Raw genomic sequence first — 22,381 nt, 5'->3', positions numbered from 1 at the left:
GAATGCACCGTAGTACGACAATCAACTTTATGAGTCGAGACTCTTGAGAGTAAGTGTAAGTGGGCAGTAGGAGCAGGTGTTCCTCCAACAGGTGCAGCCTCCACAGGCTCACTTCATGTTCAGGAGTACCAGTTTTCAGATGGAGGAGGAGATTAGGAAACTCCCCAACGAGGACAGTGTAGTGGAGGAGGTGAGCTCTACCAGGAAAGTAAAAGAAGTATTGGCAAAGTGGACAGAGGTTTCTGATTTAGTTTAGGTCTTCTTATATTATCTTGTTTTGTTCTTATTTATTATTGTTTTAATTGAATGGCTTTTTATGCTTGTTTTTTTTTTTAATCCATTCTTGTATTTTATTCTTTTATTTGGGTTTTATTTATTCTTCTGTACAGCACTGTTTTCTTTTTTGTACAGTTCTATGTCTTTTAATCTTTTCTGTATTTTATTGTATTTTTTTTTTCTGCCTGTTAAAGTGAAGTTTTTCCTCACCACTGTCACCAGTCACAAGTGTTTGCTCCTGGAGGATTCTGTTGGGTTTCTGTAAATTGGCTTAGAGTCTGGTTTTGACCAACTCTATATGTAAAGTGTCATGACATAACTTTTGTTAAGATTTGGCGCTATATAAATAAAAATTGATTGATTGAAATAAATTTGATTGATTTATTCTTTTATTTTGGTTTGAATTATTCGTCTGTACAGCACTTTGGTCCACTGTGGTTGTTTTGAAGTGCTTTACAAATAAAGTTGGATTGGATAGGTCGTGCAGCTGCTTTATTTAATGACAATGGTCTGGTACATTTTCACAGTATTTTAAACACCAGAACAAAGCAGATTTCTGTAAATAAGTTTTTAATGAAACGACCCGCAAATCACAATTGAGTGAAGAGAGAGAGAAAAGGGCAGAAATTCTTCTGACATTTTACTGAAGGAGATTCTCCTTCCAAAGAATATTCCTCCTCTTCCTCCACCGTCTTCCTCATCCACAGATTTTTTCATCTTAAAGGTAAATATGTTAATAAAACCAGTATATTTGTTTTTATAATTGTTATTTTCTTTCTAACTATTTTAAATCTAACTGTAAATCCAACTTTTTGCTAAAAATCAGTTGCCTTTTCAACACGAAACATCCACCGTATGTGAAAATACTCAATATGTTCAATTAATTCCACCAAAAATACACGCTTATGAAAAAAATCTAATCTGGCTTTACAGTTAAACTATGTGTTTTCATTTTCTTTTTCGTAGTGTCTTGTATTTTATGAAATTCCTGCTAATAATAGGCTCACAGTTGCATCTGCATGCACATCTGACTTTTATTCAGTCTTCGTGAGGTTGGTCATGTTTAATAACACTCAGAGAAAGATGTAGTTTTATTAGATTAAAAGCAGCACAAATTGATTAGAGAGAAATTAAAAAAAAAGCTTGCTGCAGCAGTAAATATGTAGTAAGAGAAATCTTGTTATTGGACTATTTTCTACTTGTACAAATTGACCTTTGTGCTGAACGAATAAAAGTGGTTATTTTAAAACACAACAACTTTTTTTTTCATACTGTTAAGTTCTGCCAGTGCTATTCTTATTTCTGATCCCCCTCTGCACCCAAATGGTGATGAAAACCCTAGAGTTCTCATTTCTGGATTACACATGCATGGAAATTACTGCAAAAAACGATGGAATGGACAAAGGCATGTTAGTGGTTAGTGGACACAGTCAAAATAATCTGGTCCTCAGGGGTTCAACAAGTGGTAACTGGTGGAACTTTATCCTTCTGTTCCACCACCAGAGGCAAGTATTATACTTTTACTTCATTACAGTTGACAGCCTTAGTTCCCTTCCCAGTTTTTCATCTCCTTCCTGTCCTGTGAATGTCATGGATCTCCAGATGTTTAATGGGATTCTAAATGTTTGTAACAAACTAAAGGATGAAGTTTTTCTTGTATGTTTTGAGTTAAAATCCTCCACTGCAAAAAAGGAATATCTGACTTAGATAAACTGACTTGAATTTGAAGTATTTATGTTGAAAGATCATTTTTTAGATTTATTTGCTAATTGAGAGACTTAACCCATGAAAATCCAAACATCCATCACTGACCAAAAGTATCTACTGATGTAAACTGTTAAATACCTGTTAATCCACTAATGCTATCAATACATGTAAATAACTGATGTAAAATACAGTTTGACATCTTTTCATGGTCATCAGATATGACCCATTTGGACGTTCAGAGGCTCCATAGTTACCATGGAAACACTGTCATCTTCTACAACATTGATTCACCAGTAAAACCCATGGAGTTGGATCAATGACAGTGGATGGACACACTGGGTTTATGTTCAGTTAATGAGAGATTGGACTGAAAAACACCCTTTTTTTTTTTTTTTTTTTTTTTTTTTTTTTTACAGTTTTCTCTGTTTTAGATATAATAATTTTAATCTGAGATTTTATGAACATCTACTTGATAAATGAATTGAATACAGGAAAATACCAGATTTATACTGACAAAACACAAAATACAGAGGATACTTTTACAAATAAATGGCGATAAATCATTTAAGAAAGGTTAGATGTAGAGAGAATATCATTTGGGAACTGACATAAAGGTAGTGCTGGATCTTCATGGGTTAATCTTGTTAAGATTGTTTGACTTGTTCCAAGACTTTTCATCTTGAGCTACCCCACTTACAACTAATTTTAAGCAATATTTGTAACAAAACAAGCTGCGTTGTCAGGGATGAGTACAGTGGACACAGTAACTGTTTGTCCTCAAGATATTTTGACTTGTTTTATGCAACTTTGCCTATAAATACATATCTATTGAGTCATTACATTTCAGAAGATCATATATATACACTATAGATTTAACAAAAAAAAAAAATCTTACTAGGAAGACTTGAAACAAGTATATTCTGCTTAAAATAAGAAGTTTATCATATAATCCGTAGATAATATTTTATTATTTGAAGAAAACTTGATACTTGCAATTTGCTTTCTACACTGGCAGATAATTTACTTGAAATAAGACATTTTAAACCACCAATAATGAGTTTAACCCTTTCATGGATAGTGGTCACTACAGTGGACAGCTATTTTACAGCTGTTCTCTTGTATATTCATGGATTTTGTTGTTTTAGTTCCATATCAGCCAACACAGTGGACACTCATGCATCATCCCATTCACTGTAATTCATACCATTACTGTAACTTTGCTGTTCTTGATAAATCTGGTCTGCAGTAACATGTTTGAGTGTAAATCAAAAGCTTGTTATTGTCATTAGACTGTAATAAACAGGTTTTTTTTTTTTTTTTTGCATATTATCTCCATGTAGGGAGTAATGACTGAATATTAGCGTATGTTAAAATGTGACAAAACATCAGATTAGCAGCATGAAAAATGTTTTTATTTCATAGTTTTCACACATTATATCAGTAAATACATGATTCTTTGCTTTAAAAATTAAACACATGGTGTCCAGCTGAGTGGACATTTTAGCAACTCGATAAAAAATAGGTTCATAAGAAAATTTTCAATCATTTTGTTTTTTTCATGTCTAAAGAGTTATAAAAACACTCAGGAAAAAAAAAATCTTGATTAAGGTTCTCATAATTTATGCATGAAAGGGTTAATTTTCTTATTTTTGTGCAGGCCTTTTTTGCAGTGTCCTTCTTCAGCTCAGTAATCTCTTTAAAACTCCTCTAAAATGCATCAACACAAAATGGCCTGTTTTTCGGACTTCACAGAATGCTGACTTTTTAGATGCGATGCAATAAATATAGTATGTTGATCTTAAAGAAAATGATGCACTAGATAAAAATAACCAACAGTTCATAAACTTCTTCCAATGAGCTCTACTTAAACAATGCAACATATACATGAATTCAGCTGTAAAATTAATCCGGAAGATGAGACATAATAGGGACCATTTTACTGCACAAAGAACACTGACTTTTCATTCCTTAAAGGGGCTACATTTAATGTAATGTAATATTTCTACTGTCAAATGGTGGGTGAGTATATTATGCACACTTGGCACTTCATGTTATAAAAGGTCACATTATTTTTCACAATTTGTTTTAAGTCAGGAGTCAAAACCTGTTTATTTTTACATGATTTTTAAAATTGTGACCCAGCCACTAAAATCAGCACATTGTAAAAAAAACAAAACAAAACAAAAAAAAAACAGAAAATAACTGCACTACCACTGTTCTCTGAAGTGAGTAAAAAATGCACATTGACACATTTAGCAACATTTGACCTAGCAGAAATAAATAAATAAATAATACATACTTGACCAATGCTACTGTCTCACCACTGCCTCTAATAAGATGTTCTTCCATAATAAAGTTCCATGGGACACAGTTTAAATGGGCAGGACTCTTTAAACCAAAAAGTTGCTTCTATTCATATTTTATATGTATTTTTATTCTACTTTTCGTTCTATTCTTATTTTACTTTTTGTATTTTCTTATCTTACTTTTTAGTTTTTGTAATTTTATATTCGCTCGATTCTTATTTTCTGACATATTGTTGTTTTTTTTATTAATATTGTTGCACTGAATGGAGTAGCACTACTAATTTCATTGCATACACAATGACAATAAAAGCTCTTCTATTTTATTTTTCCAGAAGATGTTTGAAGGAGGTGGAACATCTGCCACCAGTGAAAATCTATTCCTGAAAATATAAACACTATTATTTTTTATTAATCGTGTAAACTGCTTCTGGAGTCGGGAATTTTGTCTTTTTAAGAAGAAGAGCAATGACAGGAATATTTGGTGTGTACAAACATAGTCACTGACTCAGAATGAAAACCTAGACAGAATCATGATTTTTTAAAATTATTTATTTATTTTTTAAATTTTCCTGGAAGTTTGACTCCTGTTACTAAAGTAGACTCAGTATTCTCATTAGTTTAAAATGATAAAATCTAGTTTTTGGTATCCGTATGTGCTGAGAGCTGCTGTAGCCTGTAGGAAGCTAATTTCGCTATCTCATCTCATGCTCTTAGTAACAATCCTCAGCAAACAGCCGGAATGCAGAGACAGTTCACTTCAAGAGGAGGAGCCACAGACAAAGACCCGTCTTCTTCGCTTCTTACCCTATGGCTTCAGGGTAATATTTGCAAGAATGTAACATCCTATTCCAAGAATGAAACACACTGTCCAGTTTGTGTGGGACAGGAACATGCACTTGCTTAAGTGACAACAATAGAGCCTGATTTAGCAGCTACACAAACACACAGAGTCTCGTTATCATGCCCAAAGCAGGGCTATGCAATCTGTCAGCTAAGCTTCCTATAACAGTAGGAACAGTAAAACGATTCATTTAAGATGCTATATTTTCCTAACAAACAGCCACGGAAAAGGTCGAACATATTTCTGCAATGAAAATCAGCAAAATAAGATGAAATATACCCACTTGATATGCAGCTAAAGTCTTGCAGTTAATTTCGAGACGTGTTAAGACATGTCTCAGCTCCTTAAAACTCTATCTTGAATCAATGCTGGCAATTCAGAGCAGAGCTCTAGGTGTAGTGTGATGGGTTTAAGGAACAAAAGACTCTCTTAGCTGTTCCTCTGCTAAGTTTGAGACCTCAGAGTCTACCCTGAAAAATCAAAGAGCACATAGATGCAGCATTATTCAGCTGCTTGTGCCTGGAGTCTGAGGAAAAGGTCAATGTAAACCATGAATCTCTGCACGTGGAGCTGAATCTGATGATTTTTTTGTAAGTCAGGGCTTTTCAGGGCCATCAAATAATGTGGATGTCTTTGATCGTGCTGCTTAATGCATTCAAAGCCCCGATTCAAGCTGAAACGTTTTGGGTAGATCGATTTCATGCTTTCATCCAAGGAAAAGACTTGCTTCTGTCTCTTTCTCTTTTAATTTCTTCCCCATAAGCAGATTTGAGTGGAAACACCAAATGAAGAACCACAACACACAATCAACACATTACACATGCAGCCACAGCATGCACTGTACCTGACTCTGGAGGCGTTACAGGGGTCATGTTTTGCTAAACCCACTTTTATTAGTCTTTGGTTCCTTTATTTGTGTATTTGGACCCTAATAGTTCAAAAAGTTCGAATTTGAACCCTCCAGGTGCTGCAAAGCTATCTTTTTATTCATTCCAGCAAAAACTGGAGTGGATTTTTACAACCCATTTCAATTCCTGCTTAAATAGTTACGTTTTATAACTAGTTACATCACAACATTTGCACATATAAGGTCAAGACTTCAGATTCAGACTGCTTTATTAATCCCCAAAAGGCAATTCAGTTCACAATTACCATGCCTTATTGGATGTCCAAACAATTAGGGACAAACAAACAAATGCAAAACATTCATAGCAGCATATGACAGCCACATACAGTACATACACATTCACCTGCCAGTACCCACACAACCAGGCAACAAGTTCAACAGGGAAATGAAATGAAATGACTAAGATGCTAATAAATAAATAAAAAAAACAACACAATAAATAGCAAATCAAATCACCTTCAGTCACTTCCCAGCATTAAGCAGCCTGATAGCTGAGGGAATCAATGAGTTGGAATATGTGTTCGTTTTCCTAGGGGGTGCATAGTAGCGCCGCCCAGAGGGTATGAGAGAAAAGTCGGGGAAGAACATGTGTCCAGGCTGATCTACAGGGTGTCCCATAAGTCTCCATACATAGGAGACATCATACAGGGGTTGGACAAAATAATGGAAACACCTTAAAAAATCAACAAAATATAATTTAATATGGTGTAGGTCCGCCTTTTGCAGCAATTACAGCCTCAATTCTCCAAGGTATTGATTCATACAACTTGTGAATTGTTTCCAAAGGAATTTTAAGCCATTCTTCAGTTAGAATACCCTCCAACTCTTTTAGAGACGATGGCGGAGGAAATCGACGTCTTACTTGAATCTCTAAAACTGACCATAAATGCTCAATAATGTTGAGGTCTGGGGACTGTGCCGCCCATACGAGATGCTCAACTTCATTAGAATGTTCCTCATGCCATTCTTTAACAATTCTAGCTGTATGGATTGGGGTATTATCATCTTGAGGTGAAGGTGTTTCCATTATTTTGTCCAACCCCTGTACATTCCATGGTTCTAACATGTATTTCTTTATATTTCTTCTTTATAGTTCTTCAGCAGTGGAGGACACGCATTGAAATGTGTTCCCAACAAAATGGCAGTCATATAGAGCATATTATACAAAATAAAAATGGTTTATGTCAAGAAACGTTTATTTTTCCTATGCATGGAGACTTATGGGACACCCTGTATAATTCCCCTGGCTTTCTGGACCACGTGTTTCTCCCAGAGAGAGCTCAGGTCCATCGCTGAACTCCAAAAATCTTTGAACAAACTTTAACAACCTGGTTCAAGCTGTTTTTGTTCTTTACTGACATTTCAGATGAACATTTCTCTGAGTACTGGATGGCCCAATCCCAATTCACCCCTTACCTCTACCCCTTGGCCCTTGCCCGAAACAGAGCTGCAAGGGTTAGGGGTTGAAACATTCCCCTAAGAAATGGGACAACCCTTTTGCAACCTGTTCCTGAATCAGCGGTCATTGATGTCGCTATAAACAGATGTGACAACTTTGTTTCTGAAAGTATTCCCCATGCCGTCAGCAGCTGTAACCGTCTCTGTTCCATGGGCTTTGGTCATCTTTTTGAGGCTATCAACCACAGGTTGGGGAAGCAAAATTTATAATGAATATTTAGTTGTTTTATCTCAGCAGGCTCAATTGTTTTGAAACCAAACATATATTGATGTCATAATCATACCTAACACTATTATCCATACCTTTTCAGAAACTTTTGCCCATATGAGTAATCAGGAAAGCAAACGTCAAAGAGTGTGTGATTTGCTGAATGCACTTGTCACACCAAAGGAGATTTCAAAAATAGTTGGAGTGTCCATAAAGACTGTTTATAATGTGAAGAAGAGAATGACTATGAGCAAAACTATTACGAGAAAATCTGGAAGATACTATTAAAGAAGAATGGGAGAAGTTGTCACCCGAATATTTGAGGAACACTTGCGCAAGTTTCAGGAAGCGTGTGAAGGCAGTTATTGAGAAAGAAGGAGGACACATAGAATAAAAACATTTTCTATTATGTCAATTTTCTTGTGGCATATAAATTCTCACGACTTTCAATAAACTAATTGGTCATACACTGTCTTTCAATCCCTGCCTCAAAATATTGTAAATTTTGCTTTCCCACCCTGTATAAACCTCAGAAATGTGATCTATAACACATTGAAATGGCATTAAATGGTCGATCAAATGATTAAGTTGTTTACAAAGAAAATACATACATTTGTGTGTTTCTTTCATCACACTGCTGCACTTTTTGGCTCTCTTTACCTTCATCTTGCCAATGATTTGAACAGAATTATGGGAAATTTTTCCCTACCCCTCCGTTCGTAGTGTGGTCCTGAAAAATCTCCGTTTTGAGAGCTATACAGCCGTCCACTTTAGCCCTTCCCCTTCGTCTAATTGAGAATCGGGAAAACACTACCCCATCATGTGTACGCACAAAATACAGGGGTAAGGGTAAGGGCTGAATTGTTTGTCAGCAGCAGTGGTTGTAGTAAAAACTGAAAATATGTTCAAACTTTGAGCCAATTCCCTAAAATGTTCAGCTGTTGGTTGTATTAACAAACTCAAGTGGCTGAACAGGATAGAAAGCACGGTCAATAACCTGGAGGGGGTGGGACATGAAGTGGCTCATGTGCATTTAAAGGGCCAGCGCTCAAAATGACCTTTCTGGTGTCATTACTCAGAAATAGGGTTGAAGATGGACCTGTGGAGTTGAATTAATGAAGAATTCAGACCCAAACAGAGCATTTACAGTTTATATAGACCGCAGGGAAATGTTTTAAAATGCATAATTCCATTTAAAAAGCTAAATATCACTCCTTGCATTGTCTGTGAATTATCACTGCTCCCAAAGGGCTCAAGACCCGACAGAATTTGTGGTTTTTATTCACTGTGAATAGGAGTATTTATTAAAATCACTGTATACACAATGCACTGTACAGATAATTCATGCTTTCATAAGCCTTAGTTATCAAATATGTGGCATTAAGATTTGACCTAAAGGCCATTTTAGGTCAATTTAGGACAAAACACCACAGCAGAAAAACTTAAATAAATATGTAATTTCTATAAATGACATACCTGTGTTTTTATTTCTTCACATTTCATTTAACATTTTAATTTCCCATAACAGATTTTTACCCATTCATTTATAAACTCACTACCTCCACAGTAAACTTTACAACTTTGCAAATAAAATCCAAGATCTGAGAGACTAAACATGTGAATTTGTCATCGAATAACTGTGGAAGAACACTGAGATCCAGAGTAAATAAAGTCTAACAGTTCTTTTATACTATGCCCAAAACCCCTGAGAATTTTGCTCGCAGATAAAAATAATCAGACATTAAATTGGATTAACAACAGCTGTTCCTATGTCAACAACATAAAATCAAAACACAAAATCCTGCACCATCTAATTTTTGACTAATTTATATAATTCAACAGTTTCATACAGTTTTCTCAAGTGCAATATCCTTAACCCTATAACGCCGAACGTATCATAGTTTATACGAGTTTTGAAGCCCTCTACATGATCAGTGTGATATTTTTTTTTCTTGAAAAACCTAATGTGTACAATTAGATACATGCAATACACAGATAATCCACCAGGGGGGAGGAATTCATTCACCAGAGGCCTCTCCAGTGACACTACAAGACTGTCATTGATGAGGAAGGAGGCAGAACTTTGACAATTTTGAAAAGGAATTACCAATTTGTTAGACATGTTTGTGTTATATTATGTTTTTGTTTGTTCAAAAATAATAATATTTGAGCATTGAGACCCGATGTATCAAATATGATACAAAATTGAAACTCATACATGGAAACTGATATTTGAAAGCAATTTTTTTTGGTTGTTCAGAAGGACCAATAAAGGCTTCGGTTTCAAAGATCTGGAATTTTCTTTCAATGATTTAATGGTTCAGGCTTTACAGGGATAAGGGCAATTTGTTGATAGTATTTATTTTTTTAGATATTTATTACAAGTCACTGTGCTACCGTCTTTTAATTGTTTTTATACTGCTTTTATGCTTTTATTATACTTTTGTACTGCTTATATCTCTGAATTCTATTTTGATTGTATATTTTAATGTTTTATACTTGTACTCTGAGAGACGTCTGCATAATAATTCCTATGTATCTGAATCTTTACAAATGGCAAATAAAACTACTGTATTGTTATCTTCATCCAGTGATCAAATTAATCATTCTCCCTGATCATACTGACCATTAAAAGGCACCTTCATTACGCCCTTACATCGCACCAGAAGTAGTTCGGGAAACAAAATGAATATTGACTATTTTCTTCATTAAAATAAATTCCAAAGTTCATCTGGAAATAGTTTGATGCTTCAGGCATCTCATTTGGAGTTTATCACTTGGAAATCTTTCAGAGGTTCTTTGCACAAATTCTTCTTTATTTAGAGTTTTATAGCTGATTAGTTGCAGGGGAATAATTTTCCACAAATTTATACTTTGCACCTCAGTTTGTCTCTCTTCATATTATTTTCCAAGCTCTGGGCCTGAAAAGTGAAGCTTATGCATTATTGTTAATCTGCAGTAAATTAAATGTCCACTAGGGGCTGGATCCAAAAGTGAGTTGATCCCATAGACTCTCATGTTAAAATGTCCAACTTTACAGCAGAAAAATAACATGTTTACAGCCTGTTTTTTTTTCTGTATGGATCATTTTCCCCTCTATGACAATGTGCAAGGGGGGAATTTATATATAAATCATCTATTGAGATTATATCAAGCTAAAAATTTCAGCAAAAATAGACAAGGGCCAACAGTGTCTTCCTTTACTAGCATTAGCGTAGCTGCAGGGTTAGACATTCAGAGTTCTAGTTACGGAATAAAACGTATTTTTGTCCATGACAGGCTCCTCTGCTGTAGTTGTGTTGAAGGAGTTACACTGACCAGACCTCCAGAGGATTCTGTCATGACATTTATGTTTATGTTTATGTTTACGCATTTGGCAGACGCTTTTTTCCAAAGCGACTTACAGGGGAAAACCAATTAAATCACTCAATCAATCAAATTTTATTTATATAGCGCCAGATCACAAGAAAGTTATCTCTTGACATTTTATATATAGAGTTGGTCAAAACCAGACTCTAAGTCAATTCTACAGAAACCCAACAGAATCCACACATTCTCTCATACCTCTCGTCCATCTGGACGAGGAGGTGGTGTGGGTCTGTTAATTTCCAACAAATGGAAACACAATCAACTCCTACCTTCAGTCAAATACAACTCCTTTGAATACCATGCCATCCTAGTGACAGCACCAGTCAAACTTTACATAATTGTCATTTATCGTCCACCAGGGCAACTGGGTGATTTTCCTGATGAGCTTGACACTCTGCTTTCCTCCATCCCAGAGCATGACTGCCCCATGCTAGTCCTCGGTGACATGAACATCCACTTAGACAATCCCAGCTTCTCAGATTTCATGTCACTAATACTCTCTTTTGAGCTACAGCGGGTTTGCAGTCCTCCAACCCACAAAGCTGGTAAAGAGCTCGATCTCATTTTCACCCGAAACTGCATCACAGATGCCCTCACAGTCACACCTTTACACCTGTCTGACCACTATTTCATTCAGTTCAGTGTGTCTCTCCCTGAAAAACACTCTGCTCCCTCCCCCATGGTCTCTTTCCGCCGCAACCTCCGCAATTTGTCCCCCACCCACTTCTCCACTGTCGTAGCCTCCGCTCTCCCTCCCCCCAGCACTTTTTCCTCCTTAGAGGTTAATGATGCCACTGAGTCTCTGTGCTCTACACTTAGCTCCTGTCTGGATAATCTGTGCCCTCTATCTACTAGACCCGCTCGATCCTCCCAGTCCCACCCATGGCTCAATGATAACCTCCGGTCGCTGCGTACCAACCTCAGAGCCGCAGAGAGAAAATGGCACAAAACAAAAAGCTCTTCTGACCTGATCACATTCCAGTCACTATTGGTATCCTTCTCATCCAGTGTCACTGCTGCGAAGAAGGCTTACTATAATAACAAAATTCATTCTGCCACCGACACCAAGAAACTATTCTCAACCTTTAAAACACTACTCAACCCTCCACCTCCACCGCCCACTACTAATCTGACAGCAGACAATTTTGCTTCATTTTTCACAAATAAAGTGTCTACTATCAGCAGTCAGTTCACTGATCCACCCATAGACTGCACGCCTCCTTCTTCAACATCATCATCATCACACACTGCTTCTTCTCCCCTGACTATGGCTACTACTAACTCAACTGATAAAAGCCCAACTGCGTCATTCCCCTCATTTACTCCCCTCACAGAGAACGAGGTGTCTAAACTCCTTTCCTCTAGCCGTCCTACAACATGCTTGTTGGACCCTATTCCATCCAACCTCTTACAGTCTGTTGCCCCTACTATCACAGCACCAATCACACATGTGATTAATGCTTCACTGACTTCAGGAACATTTCCTACAGTATTTAAACAAGCGCAGGTAACACCACTACTCAAAAAACCTTCCCTCACCCCCACTCAAGTGGAGAATTATCGACCAGTCTCACTCCTCCCATACCTTTCTAAGATCATCGAAAGGGCTGTTTTCAAACAGGTCACAGAATTCCTCTCCCAAAATAACCTCCTGGACATCAACCAATCTGGCTTCAAAATCGGCCACTCCACTGAAACGGCTCTGTTGTCTGTGACAGAAGCCTTGAAAGAGGCTAGAGCAGCAGCCAAGTCTTCAGTACTCATTCTACTGGACTTATCAGCAGCATTTGACACTGTCAATCATGATATCCTGTTATCCATACTCTGGAACATGGGCATCACAGGCCACGCACACTCCTGGTTTCAATCTTACCTTACTGGTCGGTCCTTCAGTGTGTCCTGGCTAGGGCACACATCAGCAGTTCACCGCCTCACCACGGGGGTCCCCCAAGGCTCTGTGTTGGGCCCCCTCCTTTTTGCCATATACACCACCTCACTCGGTCAGATCATCCACTCACACGGCTTCTCATATCATTGCTATGCTGATGATACCCAGCTCTATCTGTCATTCCCACCTGATGACTCCACAGTCTCAGTACGGATCTCAGATTGTCTCTCTGACATATCTGCATGGATGAAAGCCCATCACCTTCAGCTGAACCTGTCCAAAACTGAACTGCTGGTCTTCCCAGCTAAGCCAACCATACAGCTGGACATCTCCATCACTATTGACTCCATACCTCTGGCTCCTACCAGTGTAGTACGTAACTTGGGAGTCATGATTGATAATCAGTTGACCTTCACGGATCACGTTGCCTCTGTCACCCGATCATGCCGTTTCACTCTGTTCAACCTAAGAAAGATCAGGCCATACCTAACCGAACAGGCCACCCAGCTCCTGGTGCAGACTATGGTTATCTCCCGTCTTGACTACTGCAATGCTCTTCTAACGGGCCTCCCAGCTTGTGTTGTCAAACCACTACAGATGGTCCAGAATGCAGCAGCGCGTCTGGTCTTCAATCAGCCTAAAAGGGCACATGTCACCCCCTTACTCATTGAGTTACACTGGCTACCCATAGCTGCCCGCATCAAATTCAAATCTTTAATCCTAGCCTACAAAATTCTCAGTGGGTCTGCTCCTGTCTACTTAGGTGCACTAATAAAAGCTTATGTTGCCCCACGACCACTCCGCTCGTCTGGGGAACGTAGTCTGGTGGTCCCCAGACCTTGTACAAGACAATCCAGGCTCTTTTCATGGGTCGTTCCACGTTGGTGGAACGGTCTACCAAGTGCTACAAGAACAGAGTCATCCCTGCCTATCTTCAAGAAGCTCCTGAAGACCCAGCTCTTCCGAGAGCACCTCCTGTCCTAGCACTTTCAAACATTCCATTTTAAATATTCTAATAAGGTTTTTCCCAGGACAACCACAGATTCTTTCACGATTATCTCTGGACCTGCTGCGGTGGTCCGGCCTCTTCCCTGCCCTCATCATCACCACTCACTTATCCTCAACCGCCTCCATGTGTCTCCCCCTACTCCCCCCTTCTCCCCCTCTCCCCCAGTCCCTATCTCTATCGCTCTCTCTTTTTCCCCTTCTCTACTCATTTACTAGAGATTAAATAGAATAACCAGAGTAATTTAGCTACATTTGCTAATGTTAGCATTAATGTGTATTTAATTCTATTGTCTTTCCACTAGCATGCTAATTAGCTAATGTGTTTCTTCCTGAAACTATGTTAATTACTTCAATAATTTCAGCTCCTTAATAAATGGGTTTTTTTTTACCTTTATTTAACCAGGAAAACCTCACTGAGATTAAGAATCTCTTTTTCAAGAGTGTCCTGGCCAAGATGGGCAGCAGTACATTTAATAGTTACAGACAGACTTCCATACATAAAACGAATACATAAAAAGCACATAGACAAGTCACACCTTCCAAAGTCAACTCAAAAAGTGCTCATGAAATGTAGACAAAAGTGCGTCAGGTAAAACATCTGCAGCCAGATGTCGCCCTCTCTAAGTCATACAGCATCCTCTTAAAAGTGTCCAACGAAACCAGATCCTTCAGTTTCGGGTCTTTTTGTAGTTCATTCCAGGTGAATGGGGCCGCATACCTGAAGGCCTTTTTCCCCTGTTCAGTTCTAACTTTAGGAACAGACAACAAGAAAAGATCCTGAGAACGCAGATTATAAGCGTCTGTGGTTCTCCGACTGATGTAGGTCTGAAGCAGTAGCGGCTGCTCGTCTTTCAGACAGGGGAAGCTCATTGTCAGCTTACATCAAAACAAAACAAAAAAAAAGTCAAGTTATTTAAACATACATTCGGCCCTCTGTTCCTTTTTAAGAAAATGCTCAGTGACCTTATCGAACCAAGTAGGCGTCTTTTCCAGGGACTGGACCAGTGTCCTCTCTGCTTAGATTGCCTTGGCCCAGTGTGTTGCAGGTGTAAGACTTCAGCCTTTTTAAACAACAGATGCTCCTTTCACTCCGACCTAGCCGACAGTTTGATTGATTTAACTATCTACAAAACGATATTAAACTTGAACAAGAAATGATTAAATTATGAAACCGAAACAAGAAGACGCTGAAATTATGTTAAATTGAAACAAGGAAGTCCAATGAGTGTGTTTTATTTACAGTGCAAGAAACGAGTAATTTCGTAGTGGTTTCTCTCTCTCTTTCACAGCAGAATGTGTGACGGTATTAAACTGAACTGTGTCAGTGAAGGAGTAGATCTGAAAACAGCTGTCAATCAAACGGGATTCAGCCTTTCGACTGATCCTCCAATCAGCACGTGGGATTCTGGCGCCCAGCCTGGCCAAGCTCTGCCCACAGCTCCAGTCACCCCCAGAGACGCCCAGTGTCTGGGGGCGGGACAACATCGTGGCATTTATCCAATTACCGTCCAGTTTTGAGGCAATGAAAAAAACGGTTCCACTCAGTCCCATTGAAGCCCAGAGACGCCCGCAGTCTACGGACAAATGCACTGAGCAGAGATCGAATGAGAAAACAGCGCAACGGGAATGGATGAGAAGTGAACAACATCGAGTCTGTTGATTTGTGATAAAGCTGATTCTGAACGAACTCATCTTTAAGATGAATGTGTTCTAACACATTTGTAGTAAATGAAATGTCAACACAACCGAACATATTTAACCATTCAATTTTCGTAATTTTAGGGGAAGCCGGGCCTCCCTTGCAGTCTATGAGAAATCGCCACTGGTCTGAAGGTAGGATGGGAGCAGACCTAGAATAGACTTGTAAATTAAAATACGCCAATGATGCAGTCTGCGAGCCAACAAGGAAGACCATCCTACACGATCATAAAGCAGACAATGATGGGTAAGAGATTTAAAATTGCTGATGAACCTCAGAGCTCCATGATACACAGTGTCCAGTGACCGTAAACTATGGGTGGAGGCACGCATGTACAAGACATCAGCATAGTCCAACACAGACAGAAATGTAGCTGTAACCAGTCTCCTTCTTGATTCGAAAGACAGACATGATTTAATTCGAAAGAAGAAGCCAAGTTTTAGTTTTAATTTTCTAACAAGCTGCTGAATGTGCGCAGAGAAAGAAAGGGAGCTGTCAATTAAAATGCCTAAATATTTATAGGTCGGGACGAGTTCTATCTGTGTTCTATATGTTTGTGTTGTTAACGCATACAGTTGTGTTTGGTAACAGTATTTACACAGACTACACCTCATATAATATCATTTTCTGTTCCTCCCTATAAAACAGGGGTGTCAGACTCATTTTAGATCAGGTTCCGCATTCAGACCAATATGATCTCATGGGGGTCAGACCAGTAAAATAACAGCATAATAAGCAATAAATAATAACCATAACTAAAAAAGTAAAAGTGCAGTTTTAACAATATTTACCTCAGCTTCTCATTTACGCATGTACATTACAACTTAGATCACAGTGGATCAACAAATACACAAAATATTTAGTAACAGGCAGAATATTGGTACAATTACACTTATATTTCATAAGATTTAAGAATTTCAGGTTGTTCAAGATTATTCAAATTTTTTGTGAAAGGATAGTTTGTTGTAAACACTTTCATCATGTAATTTTACTTTTTCACACTAAAACAAAATGGAACAAAACCAAAAAATGTTGTCATATTTGTAGATTATTGTGTGATTATTTTACTGGTCTGAATTATTGAAAATTAAAAGTGACTGATTGAAAATGATTTTGACATCTTTGATTGTTAATCTCTTCAATGTAATTATTGCATTTCACAAGTTCATCCCACAGGCTGGATTGGACCCTTTAGTGGGCTGGTTTTGGACCACGGGCCATATATTGGATACTCCTGCTATAAAAACCCCTTTCTTTTGCATTTGTCTCAGGTCTCAGAATACCGTTTTATTCAACACGGAACAGACAATACAAATAAACACAAAAGCACAAAATGAGCCTGAAAACTGACTATTTCGGATTGTCCATCATCTGTAACAATCGCTAATCTATCTTAATATACCAGAGGTTGTGTGTGTGAGGTGTTTGTTCCCTCATGGTTTATTCTGATTAGTGCAGCGTTATCATGGAAAACAGCAGTTGTGGTTCGTTATTGGAAGCTGTGCTCAAATTATCCCAAAGTATCACGGGATGCACGAAGAAGGTCAACAAACACAGAAAATCAGACAAAGAACATTCACTGGACACTGAAATTCACTCTTACTTGTTCTGTTGTTCTTTAGTTTAGTTTAGTTTAGTTTAGTTTAGTTTGTTTTTGTCCAGACATTATACATGTTCTTCATTTGTATAATACTTAGCCTTGGCTTTAAATGCTTTGGTCTGTGGAATAAATGTGTTCCTACACAAATTAAATCAGTGTCATAGAAGCTGTGAGAGAACTTCAATGGATTCAATTTCTATTTTTTAACATTTCTGCAGCTGCTGTCTTGGTCTAGACACTCTAACAAAGTAGATTTTTAACCCACAAAGAGCCAGTGCTACTTTTGTGGCAGTTCCTAAATGGATGTCTCTATATTTGACTTTTCTTACATGAATTATCACAATTTATTCTAATATTATCCTCTGTATTTTGCAGTTTTTCAGCAAATATCAGGTATTTTATTATATTTAATTTACAGACCATGCAGATGTTCATAAAAGCTCAGATTAAAGATGATTGTTATTATATCAGAAACAGAGAAAACTGAAGAAAAAGTGACTTTTTCAACAAAATATATCATTAACTGAACATAAACCCAGTATCTCCATCCACTGTCATTGATCCAACTCCATGGGTTTTACTGGTGAATCAATGTTGTAGAAGATGATGGTGTTTCCACGGTAACTACGGAGCCTCTGACCGTCCAAATGGGTCATATCTGATGATCATGAAAAGATGACAATCTGCATTTGACACCAATTATTTACATGTTTTGATAGTATTAATGAATCAACAGGTATTAAATATTTTAGATCAGATGGTTTTTGTCAGCAGTGGCAGCAGTAAGTAAGTAAGTAAGTAAGTAAGTAAATAAATAAATAAAAGTAATAATAATAATAATAATAATAATAATAATAATAATAATAATAATAATAATAATAATAATATAGGAAAAAACCTGATTTTCACTGAAAATTTAAAATATAGAGGATAAAATTATAATAAATTGTGGTAATTCACTTAGGAAAGGCTACATTTATACAGTTGGATAAATATAACCCAATTTGGAAGTTGACACAAAAATAGCTCTAAATCTTAACATGCAGACAATCTGGTGTGTGTGATGTACCATTACTTTTCTACTCTTCTAGTGAGTGCATGTTGGAGATTGGAGATAAGATTATCTACAAAGATTTCAATATATTCTAATCTGCACTAGGTTCTGGGTCATGAAAATATGATTTATATTTCTGCATGTCCATTAGGACTGCACAATATTGGAAAAAACTGACATTGTGATGTTTTGTTTTGTTTTTTTACCCTGTGATATATTTTGCAATATGAAAAAATACTCAGGAGGCTATAACAGCTGTGTGCTGTTGATGTAAATGGTCAAACAAATGATTTGTGTTTCCTCTTGTTGTGGCAACAGGTGCAAGGCACTGTCAACACAGAACACGTGTTTCAATATCATCCTCATTGTTGCTGAAATAATTCCAGATAACTGATGTTGCTTTTCTTTTTGGAACCAAATCTTCATTTACAGGGATTTTTTCTTGTTCGTTGCTCATTTTTAGACTACCGGCCATAAGCTATTGTCGTCATGAGGCATCTGTCGGCATCTGTCGTCGTCTGTCGTCGTCGTCTGTCGTCGTCGTCTGTCGTCGTCGTCTGTCGTCGTCGTCTGTCGTCGTCGTCGTCGTCGTCTGTCGTCGTCGTCTGTCGTCGTCGTCTGTCGTCGTCGTCTGTCGTCGTCGTCTGTCGTCGTCGTCTGTCGTCGTCGTCTGTCGTCCGTTACAAAAATTTGAATCGTCTTCTTCTCTGAAACTACAATTCCCATTGACTTCAAACTTGGTATACAGCTTCTTTATGATGATGTCAACAAAAGTTAGTGAAATTATTTGGATCCGGGTCTGATTCTGGATTTGGTGCAACTTTAAAAAAATTTCCCCATTATAAGAAATAGGAAGTGGATCCATGCAATAACTCAGTAAATCTAAATGATATCCAGTGTAAATTTCTACAGTCCAGCCCTGATGGGGAGATGACCAAAACATAATGTCCACATGCTGATCAGGATCTTCTTCTGGATCCGGGAACTTACGGAAAATTTAACATGGGCTCTTATGGGGAAAAAATTTCAATCGTCTTCTTCTCCGAAACTCCAGTTCTGATTGACTTCAAACTTGGTATACAGCTTCTGTATGATGATGTCAACACAAGGTATTGAAATTATTTTGATCTGGATCTGATTCTGGATTTGGTGCGACTTTGAAAAATGTTCTCATTATAAGAGATAGGAAGTGGATTGAATCAGTAAGTATCAATGATATCAAGTTGGAATTTGAATTTTTTACAGATCTGATGAGAATATGACCAAAACATGGGCTGTTTCTGTAATAGAATAAATACACATAGCTGGGCGATAATAAATGGCATCTGGATACATTTCCCAAAGCTTTTAATTTGGCCAGTAAGCTACAGGGCCATTGGTCCTATTTTTCAATATTGTTACCGGTGACTCGCTCCAAACTGATTAAAAACAATTGTGATTGGTGGATCGCTGCTTGCAGTGTGTGTCAGGTACTCTTGAAATTAGATGAAAACACGTTGAGTTCATTTGCCTCCTACATTGCAGGACCTGCGATGTGACTATTGCGCACATGTACGTCGCGATGACGATGCTCAAACAATATATTGTGCAGCTCTGATGTTCATACTCTAATGAAAAAACTGACATAAATATTCTACAATTCCTGAATCCTGTTAGTCTTAGGCTATGTTCAGACAGCAGGTCTTAATGCCCAATCTGGATTTTTTGGTGAAATCCAATTTTTTTTGGGTGCTTGTTCATATTACACATTAACCCTTTCATGCATAGTGGTCACTACAGTGGACAGCTATTCCACAGCTGTTCTCTTGTACATTCAGGGATTTTGTTGTTCTTTTCGTTGTTTTTTTTTTTCTTTTTTTTTTTCTTTTTTTTTTTTACACATATGTTTATTAAAGTTTTAAGACACTACATATCTTTTCTGACATGAATTGGTATCATTATGTAGATCTCTCCTGATCATAAACCCCCAAAATTACAAGCCCTCCCCATAGTTTTCACACAATTTATCAGTAAATACATGTTTCTGTGCGTCAAAAATTAATCGTGTGGTGTCCAGCTGAGTGGACATTTTTGCAACTTCATGAAAAATAGGTTCATAAGAATTTTTTTTTTTCATTATTATTTTTTTAATGTATTTTTAAAATTATTTTTTATTTTATTTATTTATTTATTTTTTTTATTTTTCAGAAGAAAATTTTCAATCGCATTGTTTTTTTCATGCCTAAAGAGGAATAAAAACACTCAGGAAAAAATTTTGATAAAGGTTCTCATAATTCGTGCATGAAAGGGTTAAATGCAACTTCTCTCAGTTTTGAGTATGAACTGAATGTGACCCTGAAGTGACCCGTATGTACAAAAGAGGTCCTGATGTAATACATGACCACGCAGGGATGCACTGTGTTAATGGAACTAAATACATTCGCAGAAAAAATTATTAGACCACCCTTGTTTTCTTCAATTTCTTGTTCACTTTAATGCCTGGTACAACTAAAGGTATATTTGCTTGGACAAATGTAATGATAACGAAAATAACTCATAGTAGTTTAATTTCAGAGCTAATATCTACCCATTTCCCATGTTTTCTTGATAATAACCAACATCACTTCAGTTCTTACATCAATATCTATGGCATTGTACTGACAAAAACAGTGCTTTTAGGCATTCCATGTTTTCTTTTCTGTCTGTTTTAGTCACATGATACACACAGGAGTTAGTACTTGATTGCATAACCATTGTTTTTGATGACTTTTGACGGTCTAATAATTTTTTCCGAGACTGTATATGCTCCTCCTCCTGGGATGCAAAATTGTGATGTTTGTCGCATTTCAATGATGTCAAGATCGAATAAATGCGACCTAGCCATTCAGACTGAAGTCGCATTACAAAATATCAGATACGTTTCGGATGTAGGACCACATATTTTTTACTTTTAGTTTAGTTTATTTTGAATATGCAACAAGGCATAGCAATCTTACTTAGTCCTTAGAAATAATACAGGTAGGAAGAGGTCATGGAAGAAAACAAAAAAACAAAAACTAAACTTATACATATACACATACACGACCTCCTTTGCACATATGAAAATGGCTTGGGTGGAATTTGAAAAAATCGGATTTGTGTTGTTCAAACTGTCTTTAACAGATCGGATACAGGTCACATATGGGCAAAAAAAATCGGATTTGGGTCACATTTGCCTGCAGTCTGAACATAGCCTTAGACTGTGGACCTTTAACCCAATTATAACTGATTATAAGTGACTCCTTTGCCTTGTTGAACCCTGAACTGGTTTTCACTTGATTCTCTCAGAGGTCAAAGGTGACTCGGCTAATTAAAGAACATCTGAGCTTTATGTTTTCACTGTGACGGTCCAGCAGCTCTGCCTGGTACCACTAAGCTAATTCTGCCTGGCTTGCTTGGTTTTGGGGGGGTCTTTTGTTTAATACAGACAGGTTAGGTTCCAAACTGTCAAAACGGGTTTGGCCCAACAATCTCTGATCTTTTTTAGAGCTTTAAAAAAAATACAACATGAATGAAAATCACCCCTGAAATCCATGTTTTTCATCTGGAAGCAGATATGAGGAGGATTATCCAATTCCACTGGAATATTATTATGAGGAAACAAACAACACAGACGCCAAACCATGTGAGAACAGACTGTCCACGTGCCAGGAATGGACTGTTTTCACACTGAATGGACATGAACTGAAGGCTAAGTGAGTCTGTTATTCTACTAGTAAACACAGTAAGGTCATATAAGAACAGACGTGTTCATCACCCAGCTGTGTAGACGTCACACTTATGTTGCAGAACGTATTGGATCTTATAATATCACATGCATATCTGTGATAATTGGCAGATTTAATAGGAGACTTGGAGATAGATGGAATTGTCATTTAGATCCTCCACTTCACACCCATTGTTTCGGGTCAGTGGAGATTTTATTTGAATCCCAGATAGTGCACGTTTGCGGAATCTTCTCCATTGTTTTTGTTTTGTTTTTTTTTTATCCAAGATTTATATCTGCAGTTCATGTGCCCATAATGCATCTAATAACATTTGA

At 37.4% G+C, this 22,381-nt stretch overlaps 1 protein-coding gene and 1 long non-coding RNA gene across 3 annotated transcripts in view; both read right to left on the bottom strand.

Moving 5' to 3' along the window:
• mitfa (melanocyte inducing transcription factor a) overlaps positions 1-22,381 on the bottom strand; it is a 54,258-nt gene that overhangs the window by 18,477 nt on the left and 13,400 nt on the right. The window lies entirely within an intron of this gene.
• LOC115420203 (uncharacterized) lies at positions 7,949-21,534 on the bottom strand. Its single transcript, XR_003935516.1, has 3 exons — positions 21,383-21,534; positions 17,046-17,050; positions 7,949-7,959 (listed from the first exon to the last, which is right to left on the bottom strand). It is a non-coding gene; the product is annotated as an uncharacterized LOC115420203 (long non-coding RNA).

This window comes from Sphaeramia orbicularis, chromosome 5 (assembly GCF_902148855.1).
Source record: "Sphaeramia orbicularis chromosome 5, fSphaOr1.1, whole genome shotgun sequence".
Taxonomy (NCBI): Eukaryota; Metazoa; Chordata; class Actinopteri; order Kurtiformes; family Apogonidae; genus Sphaeramia; species Sphaeramia orbicularis.
The sequence above is the reverse complement of the archived record's forward strand: the minus strand, read 5'-3'. Positions and strand labels throughout refer to the sequence as shown.